Source organism: Canis lupus, chromosome 3 (genome assembly GCF_003254725.2).
Source record: "Canis lupus dingo isolate Sandy chromosome 3, ASM325472v2, whole genome shotgun sequence".
NCBI classification, from domain to species: Eukaryota; Metazoa; Chordata; class Mammalia; order Carnivora; family Canidae; genus Canis; species Canis lupus.
Window position 1 is genome coordinate 74,009,304 of NC_064245.1, and position 12,405 is coordinate 74,021,708.

At 41.2% G+C, this 12,405-nt stretch overlaps 1 long non-coding RNA gene across 1 annotated transcript; it reads left to right on the plus strand.

The window, feature by feature from the left end:
- The first annotated feature begins 973 nt into the window (after nt 1-973).
- LOC118354271 (uncharacterized) lies at nt 974-3,785 on the plus strand. The gene is made up of 2 exons (XR_004814454.1): nt 974-1,167; nt 1,686-3,785. It is a non-coding gene; the product is annotated as an uncharacterized LOC118354271 (long non-coding RNA).
- Nucleotides 3,786-12,405: the final 8,620 nt, after the last annotated feature.

The following is a 12,405-nucleotide window of genomic DNA, read 5'->3' on the forward strand; positions in this document are numbered from 1 at the left end:
ACAGGTTAATATATAAGGTTAAAGCAGTCAAGAAGTATTTCTGGGATGTCTAGGAAATGCCAGGTACTGTTCTAGACACTCGGGTTGCAGTTGTGAATGAGATGAAGTTGCAGTTTCCAGTTTGAAGTTTGAATTTCAGTGGAGGAGAAAGACAATGAGTCGACAATCAGATAACTTCAGATGATAGTAAATTCTATGAAGAAAATCCAGCAGAGTGGCCTGATAGAAGATGACTGGGAGGGACAGTGGCTATTTTAGATCAGCGTGGTCTCTCAAAAAGTGACACTCAAGTTGAGGCTTGAAGGAGAGGATGCAGCCATGCAAAATCTGGAGACAGCACCTTCTGAGCCTGGGAATACTAAATATGAAGGCCCCAGAGCTCAAAGGGGCTGGTGTGATAGGAAGACTATGATCAGCAAGAGAGAGCACCATGGAAATGAGATCAGAGAGGTGGGGAGGGTCCAAGTCAGTGTTGGAATTGATGGGTTGTCATCATATATGGCAGAGAATTTAGATCTTATTCTAAGTCCACTTAGCATACAAGGTGGGTTACATGACCCTGTTGGGAAGGAATGGATTAAATGGGGAAATGGAAACAGAAACTTTACTGAGATGGAAGAGTGGTAGGGAGGAGGATTTGGGGCAGGATCAAGGTTTATATTTTAGTTTTATTAATCCTTTTTAGGTATTGAAGCACAGAAGTTTGAATATATGAATCTGAAGCTCAGTGGAGAAGTCCAGAGTCAGGGATTGTAGAGGTCCTAACAGTTGTGTCATGTCCTAGCCGTGTCGGTGATGCAAACTGGAGTGTCTTTGCACAGCGGGGAGCAGGAGCCTTTCCACTGGAGCTGTCTATGGAGTCACGGAACATTCTTTCTTAGAACACATTCTCCATGCGTGGTTTGCTGGCCTTCCTGGAGATTCTATGAGCTACCTCATATTCTTTAATAAATTCCTTTTTTGCTAAGCCAGTGTTGATGTTTGGGTTTCCCAGGCAACCGACAGAGATTTGTGTGCAGGAAGTTTTTGGGTGGAGTGGCCTCAGAATCAACATCTGTGAAGGGTGAGAGATGCAGGATAGGTCAGTGGAAGACAGGAAGTGTGCTGCTGTTATAGTAGAACCCTCATCTGATCCTGAGGGAGCTCTAGAGCTGAGGGGCCCTTCAGGTTTGTCCTGAATTAAGCCAAAGGGGCTGGGTTTTTTGTTTTTTGTTTTTTGTTTTTTTACCACTCCTCTCCCATTGCCCAGTCTTTAGACACAGGCTGCCCCGGGGAGGGTTATGTCCTGGGGCAATGTGACTCTTAGATTGACAGTCAGTCCAGGCTAGCAATGCAGCCTCCTTTACTCCCAGTCTCCACAACCAACTTTACGGTTTGCAAATCTCTTCTTGCCTTGAAATATAATAATAATAATAATAATGATAATAATAATAAATAAAATAATAATAATAATAATAATAATAATAGATCTGGGGAAGCCTGGGTGAATCAGCGGTTGAGCATCTGCCTTTGGCCCAGGGTGTGATCCTGGAGACCGGGGATCAAGTCCCCAATTGGGCTCCCTGCATGGAGCCTGCTTCTCCCTCTGCCTGTGTCTCTGCCTCTCTCTCTCTCTGTGTCTCTCATAAATAAATAAAATCTTAAAATAATAATAATAATAAATAATAATCTTATTTTCTTCATAGTTTGAGAAAATGAGCCTCAGAAATATCAAAGGAGCTGTCAGCAATCCTGGAGGTGACACTCAACCCTTGGTCTGACGATTCCAAATCCTGTTTCTTTGCTCACACAATGCACTACATCACAGAGCACAGCCAAACCTTCAGGAATGGGCAAAGTGTTCAAGAGTCAGAGGAGAGCCTGGGCAGTTTCAAGATTTTGAGGCACATCACCTCTGGAGCCTTCCTCAGATACTCTCAGATTTAGCTAGGATTTGAGACAGTGGAGTCCAGTTGAAACCACGATTTGTGAAGGAGCCTCACCCTAGGCCCCTGTGCAGAAGCTGCTCAACAGCAGCCAGAGCACCATGCTGAATATTACTTGTTGACATGAGGCATCTTGTCTTACCTTCACTTATGTTCCTTCTTGGGATCTGAAAGGCGGCTGGGCTCTGAGTGAGATTAAGCTCTGCCAATGAGATGCACTTTCATGATATCTGGAAGACAGAAGAGAGATGGAGACCATTTTCCTACAACCGGGATGGTGGGCATGCAAGCTCTAACAAAAGTCAATAAAGGTGGCCAGACTCCACGGCCACTGCCAGGTCACCAGGGGCAGAAACAGGTTGCAGCAGCAGCAGCAGTTTCCTGACTTCTGCCTTGTAGCCACAGTGGTTGGTCTTAAGACCAAATGTCCCCTGATTTCTATTCCTCCGTCCCTTCCAAAAATTTTGTAAGCACTTAATTTCCGATTAAGTAGTAAGCCAATCTCTTTCTGCTTGAAATGCTTACAATGGTGTTCTTTTTCCTGTGCAGAGCCTGCTACTGCACCCTAAGAGCGAAGCCAGAGTCACTGACTCTGCTTTCGACACCCATGCACTTGACACAACTGGAGGAAAATGTTTTTTTACCTGGAAAACAACACAGAGAGTAACACGGAATGAACCAAATGCCTGAGTGTGCTGCTCCAGGGGAACCACAGACAGTGGGCCAATCGGAAGTTGCTTCTTGGAGTAGATGGGCTTAGAGCCTTGTCTTGCTGTCTGGATTGTAGTACTTAACCTTTACAACCATGGCGTGTGGTGCCAGCATTTAACTATCCGACACCAAGGGGAAGTAAGGCATGAAATCCCGCCAGGTGGGCAGGAGACTTCCTGGTGCACGGTGTTGACAAATGCTTCTCTAATAAAGCAGATGTGCAGGAGCCCATGACTACTGGCAATCAGCCCAGTGTCAGCTACAGTTGGAGGCACCAAAAGCAGAGTGAACAACAACAAAAGGGCACTTTGTGGGCCCCTGATTCCCACACCCCAAGGAATGGAGAGCAGCAGTGTGGACTTTGGGATAGTAAGAGTCACGTGGATTTGTAGACGTTAGAAGCAGAGACTCTTTTCAAACAAAATGCCATTTTTAGAGGAGGACAGAGCCAAAGCTGCAAAGTCTTTGGCCCCACGAATGCAAGCATGGAGCAAATATTCAAGGACAGCCTGCCCTTTAAGTGCAGAGCCTGGGGTACAGAAGATGCTATGAAACCACTGGTTGAATGATTCATAGTGTAAGGGGGGGATTAAGGTAATGTGCAGGTACCTTCAATTTTTAACAAGAATCACTAAAATATCCAGTTTCTGTTTCATAAGGCTAATTCCATGTTTTGGGCAACAGCTGGTCCCACTTTACTGCTGTGGGTACAGTGAGTTCTAGTAAATTCTGTGTAATAGATGTATTCATATGCTCCATCCTTTTAACAATCTTCTTAATTAGGGTGCTGTTCTTTTAAGCAAAGCATTTATATAGTGACTTTATTGCATTTGGATATAGTGTTAGCTTCAATAGACAATATAATTTTATGAGTTTTTTTTAAAAATTGCTTTACAATGAAGGGAATTTATTTTATCAGCAGTATGGAGTTATTCCCATGGATACTTAAGAGCCATTGTTACAGAGACTTATAAATCTCTCTTAAGAAGGAAAGATCCTAAAGAATGTAGTAGATGGAGGTGGTTTGACCACTTACTAAACTTCTGTGAATATCAAAGTTTATCGATAAAATGGGATCAGTATCTTTTTTGCCCACCTCGTGGAATCATTGTGAACATCAAATAAAATATTATACATAAGAGGACTTTATGATGCACCCTGAGTTACATGCATTTCAAGCACTATTCTCCTCCCAATGGAAGCTCCTGACTTCATACCGCATAAGGAGATGGTGCTGGTGCTTGTGATTTAGAAGCATTAGGGTACACTTGGACTCTCAGGATACACAGGCCTTGGAGAGCAAGGAGAGCTTGGATTGTTTGGAAAAGATGATGGAGGATTAGCAGAGCTGACAGCCTCAGGCATTTGGGGAGTGAGGGACACAGGATAGATATGGGGTTAATTAGGTGTTAGCTATAAGTACCCACTGACACTCTGATACCTAAGTCTGTGGCTCCTCTCCAGTATGCCATGTTTTTTCTAGGTCCCACACATCCAGCCTCTCCCAAGATATTCTTACTCACATCAGAGTTCAGAAAAACAACTCTTTATGTAAGCAAATGAATGTTCTGGAAAAATCCTCTCAGTAACCTAGAGCAAGAGGGCTCCATTTACTGGGATCAGATGTCCTCATCCCTCCCCCCCCTTTTTTTTTCCCTCATCCCCCTTTTAATGTAGATACAATGGAACTTGACTGACATTAGGTTTCAGCTACTTATGCCCAAACAGGGTAATTTTCAAATTTGAGACAAAAATTTATGAATAGGCCCTACCATCTTTTAACTGATATTACCTTGCCAGTACTCCAACATCAACCCGTATCTTTTTCTTTACCATTATGCATCACAGGAACAAAGGAATATTAGCCACCTTTCAAATCACAGAGTGAAATCCGTTGTGTTGTCCATGATACTTTCAATAAGAAAATGTAATTATTTCAAGCCCATCTGTTTAATCAACTTCTTTTAAGCATATCAAAGTCTCATTGCATCCCCAAGCATATAGACACAGAGGCAGTAGGAGTAGAGGAAAAAGATCATTAGGTGTGGAATCAGAAAACATAAGTTTGCATTGGATTCTAACATTTAATAGCCGGGCAAATTTGAGTTACTCTCCTTCTAGGCCTCACTTTGTCAAGTTCTTAAAATCAACTTTACGGGACAAGGATCAAATGAGATAACGTGGAGGAAAGAGCTGTGAAAAAAATGATGTGCTGACTGGTTAGATGTTATGATCATGGACCAATACTCTCATTTATTGGTATTTCATCGATACTGGAAAATCTCATATATATTCTCACATCAAACACTTATTTGTACATTTCTTAGCTGCACATCAAGGTGCGGAAGCTATCCTTTCCTTCTTGGCTTCCTTCTCCTCCTTTCTAGTTTTAATATTTTATTTGACTGTGGCCATGCCCTTTTTGGCTGACCTCTCAATTCACAATCAAAGCACAGAGTCTCATTGCCAATTTCAAGTCCATCTAACAACAATCTAGAGATACATATTTTATATCCTCCAAAATGATCCTGAGAATCTAAGTCACAGGAAGGGTAAAGGGAAATGTGGACCAGTCTTAGAGCTCTGAAGGAATGGAGGGTGCCGGGAGCTATAGCAAAATGTAAAGGCCGAATGATTTTCCATATCACAGTCTTCTAATTCTGATGGTCCATTTGCCAAAGTCTAAAATTGAATACCAAGCTATTTCTTTTAATCCAGTGGAGAGTGAAAGAAATGTTAATCTATTGATAAATCTGCAAAGGTAAGTAGGAAACTATGTGAAAACATATTTTCTATCATATGAAACCTACCACTGGCTAAGTATCTGTTGAGGTTTGTAGGGAACCAGTAATTAACACCAATTTTTCTTGCCCTTTTTCTGAACCAACTGAGAAATAAAACAAGAAGTTGGGACAGGTAGAGAATAAAAACATCACTTTTATTACTAAGAGTGTAAAACTAAGAATGTGGCTGAAAACTATAAATAAGTGAACTTCCTAATACTGTCTAATGTTTAAGAGCATGCCTTATATCTACAAGCAAATGGGCTTCCTCTCCTGCAGGCTGGCTTACTGCTTGTCTGAGAGCAATGGTGACTTATGCTGTCTGCAAGTGGGCTCCCTCCAAGAGAAAGAGAAAAGGAAGGAGCTCAGGAATGAATTTCTAGTACCTCTTTTCAAACTTCTTTCAAATCCTGAGGAAGAATAAGGAATGGGGAGCAGAGAAAATCCAAGGGTGTTATGCCAGTGGAAGTCCCTCCATATGCACAGAAATATCCACTCTTGAAAAGAAGCACTCCTCTATAACAGAGGAACCGTTCTTTCAGCCTGAAAGTACATTTCTCTAAGAAGAGTTAACTCTGAAATCCACAATATCGCGTAATCATGCTTCTTGAAGATGATGACTCGGCTGAAACATCCATATTTTAAGAATACTTATATGTTGCAAAATATTTGGCTGCCACATGTTTCATCTGCCTTCTTACAGTGCATTCTCCTCTAGGCTATCTACCCTGCTAATTATAAAACCATCCATCAACCCAAGTCTAGTAAGGCAATAGTTGAAGAGCAGTTGGAAATAGAGGGATTGAACGATGGCTGGTTTCCAGATCACAGAGTCAACGCTATGAAACACTTTGCAAGATGGCATATTTTTTTTTTCTCCCTCAGCCTGGATTACTTCTTAGTGTTCCTGATTCTGCTGGCAGGAGTCCTGTTGAATTCAGGAAAACCATATGAAACCCATCCCGGGTGTTGCCAAAATAAATTGTTAATCATATCAGATGTAGCACCAAAGAGTGTTCCATCATAGTCAATTTTCTGTTTTGTAACTGTTCCCCTTGGCTTCATTCAGGGTCTGCCAAGAGGAAAGAAAGCCCATATTATACATGCCACATCTTGTTATCTGCTGAAGAGAGGACAATAGGGAGTGCTCATGGGGTCAGGGTAAGGGTACCCCTAATACTAATGGGAGATGTTTACTACAGCCCAGTTTCAAGTATCCCTCTGGAAATGTAAAGAGTTGGGGATCTCCTACTATATCCATTACAGCTTGAGAGTATGAGAATCTCAGGATGGTTCAATTTTCACAGAAGGGAGATAATCAACAGGATTTGTGCATACATGTTTCAAAATTGGCTTCCTAACATGCAAAAGTTGTATGAAGTGACTGGAATTGCTTCCCCTATCTGGTTCAATTAAATAGAACCAGGCTATCTGGACACTTAGTTATCGGGACTGTTGTTCATTTCTCAGTTATAGAATAAAGAAAGAAGCAAATGATAACCAGGAGAGTGAGATCCAGATTATTATTTTTTAATAGAGCAAAAGCAGAACAGTTCAGCAACAACCAAAATCTGTCCCAGCGTAGATCACACTGACACATGTAGCTTAATCAGATCCTTGGAAACCAGATTGAATTTCTTTGAACTCAATATACACCCACTCCACATTTATAGCATTCTACAGGTGTTAACATTAAGGCCTATGTAGTTCTTAAACACTAATTATGGCATCGGACCTTTGTACAGTGTGCCCTGGAGCAACAGGGGTTTAGGAGTGCCGACCCCCCAACACAGTGAAAAATCCACATATAATTTTAACTCCCCCAAAACTTAATTAGTAATAGCCTGTTGACCAGGAGTCTTACCAATAACATAAACAGTCAATTAACACATATTTTGTATGTTATATGTATTCTATCCCATACTCTTACAAGAAAGTAAGATCTAAGCTTATTGGAAGACCTCAAATTTGGAGATAGGACACCTGGAGATCGTTAGCTGTTGCATGAGTAGAAATGTACTTAGCAAACCCCGAAGGAAAATGCACCCCCAGCAAAGCAGTGTGGATACCACTTCACTGTACTTTCACCATGACTTCCAAATCTGATGTTTCAATCCACCAGCTGAGGTTCTAATAATGGTGTTCCTGCATACGTATGTGTTGGGGGAAATAGACATATTTTGTAGATAAGTTAAAATAAGAAAGTGAACTAAGAGTTGGGCTACTTATTATCACCATGTGGCAGATAATTCTCAACAATTTGAGAGATAAAATGCCTTTCCTCAAAAAAAAAAAAATATATATATATATTTTACTGTCTAAATTCTTTTTTTTTTTTTAATTTTTATTTATTTATGATAGTCACACAGAGAGAGAGGGGCAGAGACACAGGCAGAGGGAGAAGCAGGCTCCATGCACCGGGAGCCCGACGTGGGATTCGATCCCGGGTCTCCAGGATCGCGCCCTGGGCCAAAGGCAGGCGCCAAACCACTGCGCCACCCAGGGATCCCTGTCTAAATTCTAAACCAGCATGCTGCCACTACTGAGTCTAATCACAGATAAGAAGCCTCGATTAGCACATTTTGTTATTTATCCTTTAATAAACACTGTAAATAGAAGTTAATTTGCAGAACTCACAGTGAAGCAGCTTCCCCTGACACACCAGATGCAGCTACATACACTGTGCATTTTGAAAATAAATTTCAGGGGTGCCTGGGTGGCTCAGTCAGTTAAGCATCTGCCTTCCGCTCAGGGTCCTGGGATCCAGGCCCACTTTGGGTTCCTTGCTCAGCAAGGAGTCTGCTTCTACCTCTTCCTCTGCCCCTCCCCATGGCCCTTTCCCTCTGCTCATGGGCTCATTCTCTCTCTCTCTCTCAAATAAATAAATAAATTTTTAAAAGAAAGAAAAGAAAAAAAAGAAAAGAAAGGAAAGGAAAGGAAAGGAAAGGAAAGGAAAGGAAAGGAAAGGAAAGGAAAGGAAAGGAAAGAAAGCAAGAAAGGGAAAGAAAGTTCCTAGTGGGTCCAAGTTATCATAGTTCACTTTGAATGTAGTTCTTTCTTTAGTCCTTGTGATATGAAATTTATTAAAAGAAAATTTTCACAATTTGTGTTTCTCATTTGGCTGTTACTGTTATTCATTTCATTTCATGATTTTCCCTAAAAATAATTTTGTCATATGGGGGGAAGAAGTGTTACAAGATGACTCATTCCAGGTATCAAATACATGAGGTACACCACAGCCTTCTAGGCAAAAATTCACAGAGTTGTTTCTAACCTGAGAAAGTACAAAAAGTGATCAAGGGGATATAATGATTTATTTGTGGATGAATAAATGTGAAAGAAAAAAATCCTGCTTCCATCATACAAAGATTTGATGTAGCTTTTTAAAAAATGCCTATGATAAAAATGCAAACAAAACATCAGAATTATGGGAAATATAAGTCAGAGTAAAGAGACAGACAAGGGTAAAGTAGAGGAGAACATACATGCATGCGGTCAAGTCTTCCATGATTGCTAACACTAAGCCTTTCCTTTGGTTCTGAGCTTCCTGGTGGGTCAAACATAATAGGCAAGAAGAAACACACACATTACACCAACCTGTGACTAATGTAATGCAAAGTGACAGGGGCAGAAAGAGCACTGGCTGGAAGTATTCGGTAAGCAAGTATGTTCCTTGAGCTTCTAGGAGTCATCATTTGTGATCAAAGCTAAGGATAATTATATGTTAATTAATGCATAATTAGATACAGTGGGATAAATGTTGCTAGTGATTCACGCAGAATGGTCTACTATCCATGGGAGTTTGCTAAGCTGATAGTAGGAGAGAGAGAAAGAGAAAGGCGAAAGAAGGGAATAGCATATTAGAATATGCAGAGGCACAGAGGAATAAAAAGGGCATGTGATTTTGAGAAGCACAAGCACTTCAGCGTGACTGCAAAGCAGCAGATAATTCAGGGTGCAGCGCCCAGCTTTTGAATGACAGCAACACAGGTGAACTATGGTCCTCTGGCTAAATCTGGCTCCTGGACTGTTTTTGTAAATAAAGTTTTATTGGAACACAATCATGGCCGTTCTTCTACATATTGTCGCAGGCTGCTTTCTCATTCGTTACTACTGCAAGGTTGAGTTGTGAAGAAAGACCACGTGGCCAACCTAAAATATTTCCCATCCGGCCCTTTACAGAAAATTTCTGCCAACCTCTGATGTAGAACTTACAAAGGAACTTGAATTTTGTCCTTGTAGTTTAAAGGGAAACAGTGAAAGGTTTTTGAAAGTTATGAGAACTAGCAGGGTGCCCATGGCAAGTTTACTTCACAAATATTAGTCTCAGTGCCTTAAAGGTAAGATGATTTGATGTGCCACTGAACGCACACACCTCAGGGAAGGCAATTTCATGACAGAGCACATCCAAGAGTCTCAAGAGTTACCTGTGCACAGATCTGCGTTAGGTAATGAAATATTAAACCATTGACTTCCCAAGCAGGACAGATTTGGGACGTTCCAAGATTCTAATCAAGAGCAAGCTGTCCAGCAGACTCAGTAGAGACAGGCTCCAGGCAACTGTGAATGGATGAGTCAGGAGTAAAGGGAGTCGCTGAGACACATTATTCACTTAAAAGAGTCATTTTGTGTGGCATCCCCACATTCATGGGGCAGAAAGCAGGGTGGTTAGAAGTCCAGGGTCTAGAGTCAGCTTCTAGGTCAAAGCCTGGCTATGGCCACCTACCAGCCATGTGCCTTTGGAGGTAAGACTCAATCTCCTTCTCTATCAAATGGGGATACTAAAGAACCAACCCTATAATAAGTTTATTGTGGAGGTTAATGAATTCTACATTTTCTGTCACAGAGTAAGCAATCAATAGATGTTCATCATTCCCATTACTAGGACCATTTAGTTGGGTTTAATCCTGACTTTAAATATGACATTATATATATGTATATAATATGCTATGTTATTTTATATCATATCTCACCATATCACCGAGATCCAACTCCCAGTGTTTGTTGGTTATTATATTAGTTTCTTAGGGCTGCCATAAAAATTACTACAAACTGGGTGGCTTAAAACAGAAATTTCTTATTTTGCAGTTCAAGAGGCTAGAAGTGTAAAATCAAGGCGTCTATTTCCTCTGAAGCTTCCTGGGGAGGATTCTTCCTGTCTCTTCCAGAGCCTTGGCTCCCAGCAATCTCTGATATCCTTTGGCTTCTAGATGCATCTTTCCAGTCTCTGTCTTAGTGGCCATGTGCCTTTTTTCCCTGTATGCACATCCCTGTCTTCCCATGACCTTCTGAGAACACTGGTCGTTGGACTTAGGGCCCACTCGAATCCACTATGACCTCCTTTTAACTTAATAAATGACATATACAAAGACCTTCTTCCGGATAGGGTCACATTCTAAGGTTCTTGGTGGAGAGGAATTTTAGGAGATACGCTCTAAGCCAGTGTAGCTATTTGTAATCACATTTTTTCCCAACTGCAGCTTCAGATCATCACCATCTTTATGTACCAGTCCTCTGACATTGGCACTCTCTCTGTACCTCTCACTCTTAACTGTACCTTGAAGCATATTCACTTCTGCCAAAGGAAGCTTTGGAAGTCTACTCCTTCATTGTTTTACCTAGTACTTGGCAAAGCAGAACACAAATGGATAATTCTTTGCCTTGGGCCTATAGTCTGCCATTTGGAACGCTTCCTATTGGAAAACACAATCTCTTCTCTTAGAAAAGACATTTCAAGTTGCAAACAATCAATTTACAAACTATTTTTAGGAATGCCGCCAGCTTAATGTTGGGGAAAGCCTGCATTGTTAATGAGACACGACGCAGGGTTTTGGACTGTCATCAGAGCCACTGTAGGAGTCCAGCTTTAGTGTAATCCCTGTAAAGAATGATGTCTGTTTAATTTTTAAAAATGAGTATCATTATCAGATATAAATATTTTATTTTGGGCAGGCTCATATAAAACATAGTTCATATTACACAAGATTCTAACTCACATGCAAGAAATTTAAATATTAGATTTCTTGGTATGGGTTCTAAAATCAGAGCCAGGGACAAGGAATTGTGTCCAGGTACTTTGTTTGAGAGGTGATTCTGGAAAGTAGGAGTGAGGGGAGCAAAGACAGTGAAGGAGATAGAAGGAAAAGCCAAAATGAAATGCACAGTGGAGGTCACTGCTGCTATGTGCAATGGAGCTTTGGTCCTCAATTGAGGACTTTGGAGAACTGCAGAGAACACCTTCCCAAATCATCCTCTTCTAAGACCAGGCTGGAACATCCTCTAGCTTTTTCACCATCAAATGAAGGTTGCCTCTGGGCATTACTCTTTTACATTACTTGGTACCTACTTGGGAGAAGGTGCTGGAACAGAATGTACTTAAAACAGATGCTGGAAGTACATGATGGGGGGGTGCATAAGTCACACATAACTGTCCACCACAGCTGTGGCTTCAATCACAGGTGGCCCAAGGGAAGGTGGCATGGGTGCCAGAAGCACCTGTCACTTTCGAATTCCTTTTTTTCATCATGGATATGATCTTCATGGTGCTCGTCAACTGAAAGTTAACTGCCCTGTGAATTAGGAATGGCATATTATATCTTCCTTTTACAGGTGAAATGTAATTAAGGTAACATAATCTGAACACAATTGGTTTAACGCTGTATCAGCTAAGATGCTTTTGGCAGCAGACACAAGAAGACCCAGGTCAAGATCATGGAAGAGAGGGTTACAGTCTGATATGGTATCCTGTGGGATATTAATCCTTATAGCCTCAGGTACCTAGCTGTGATCCTTCTGCAGATTGAGCCCTGTGATGATGCATTCATCTGTATCTCAGTTTTTCAGGTCAGATATTCAGGTTTTTCAGGTCAGATCTCAGTTTTTCAGTCAGATATTCAGGTTCCCAAATTGTCAGGCTGTAGATCCCATCTATACTCCATTTAAACACTCAAAATTATAAGCTACTTGGGAAAGAGGCTCTATTTTAT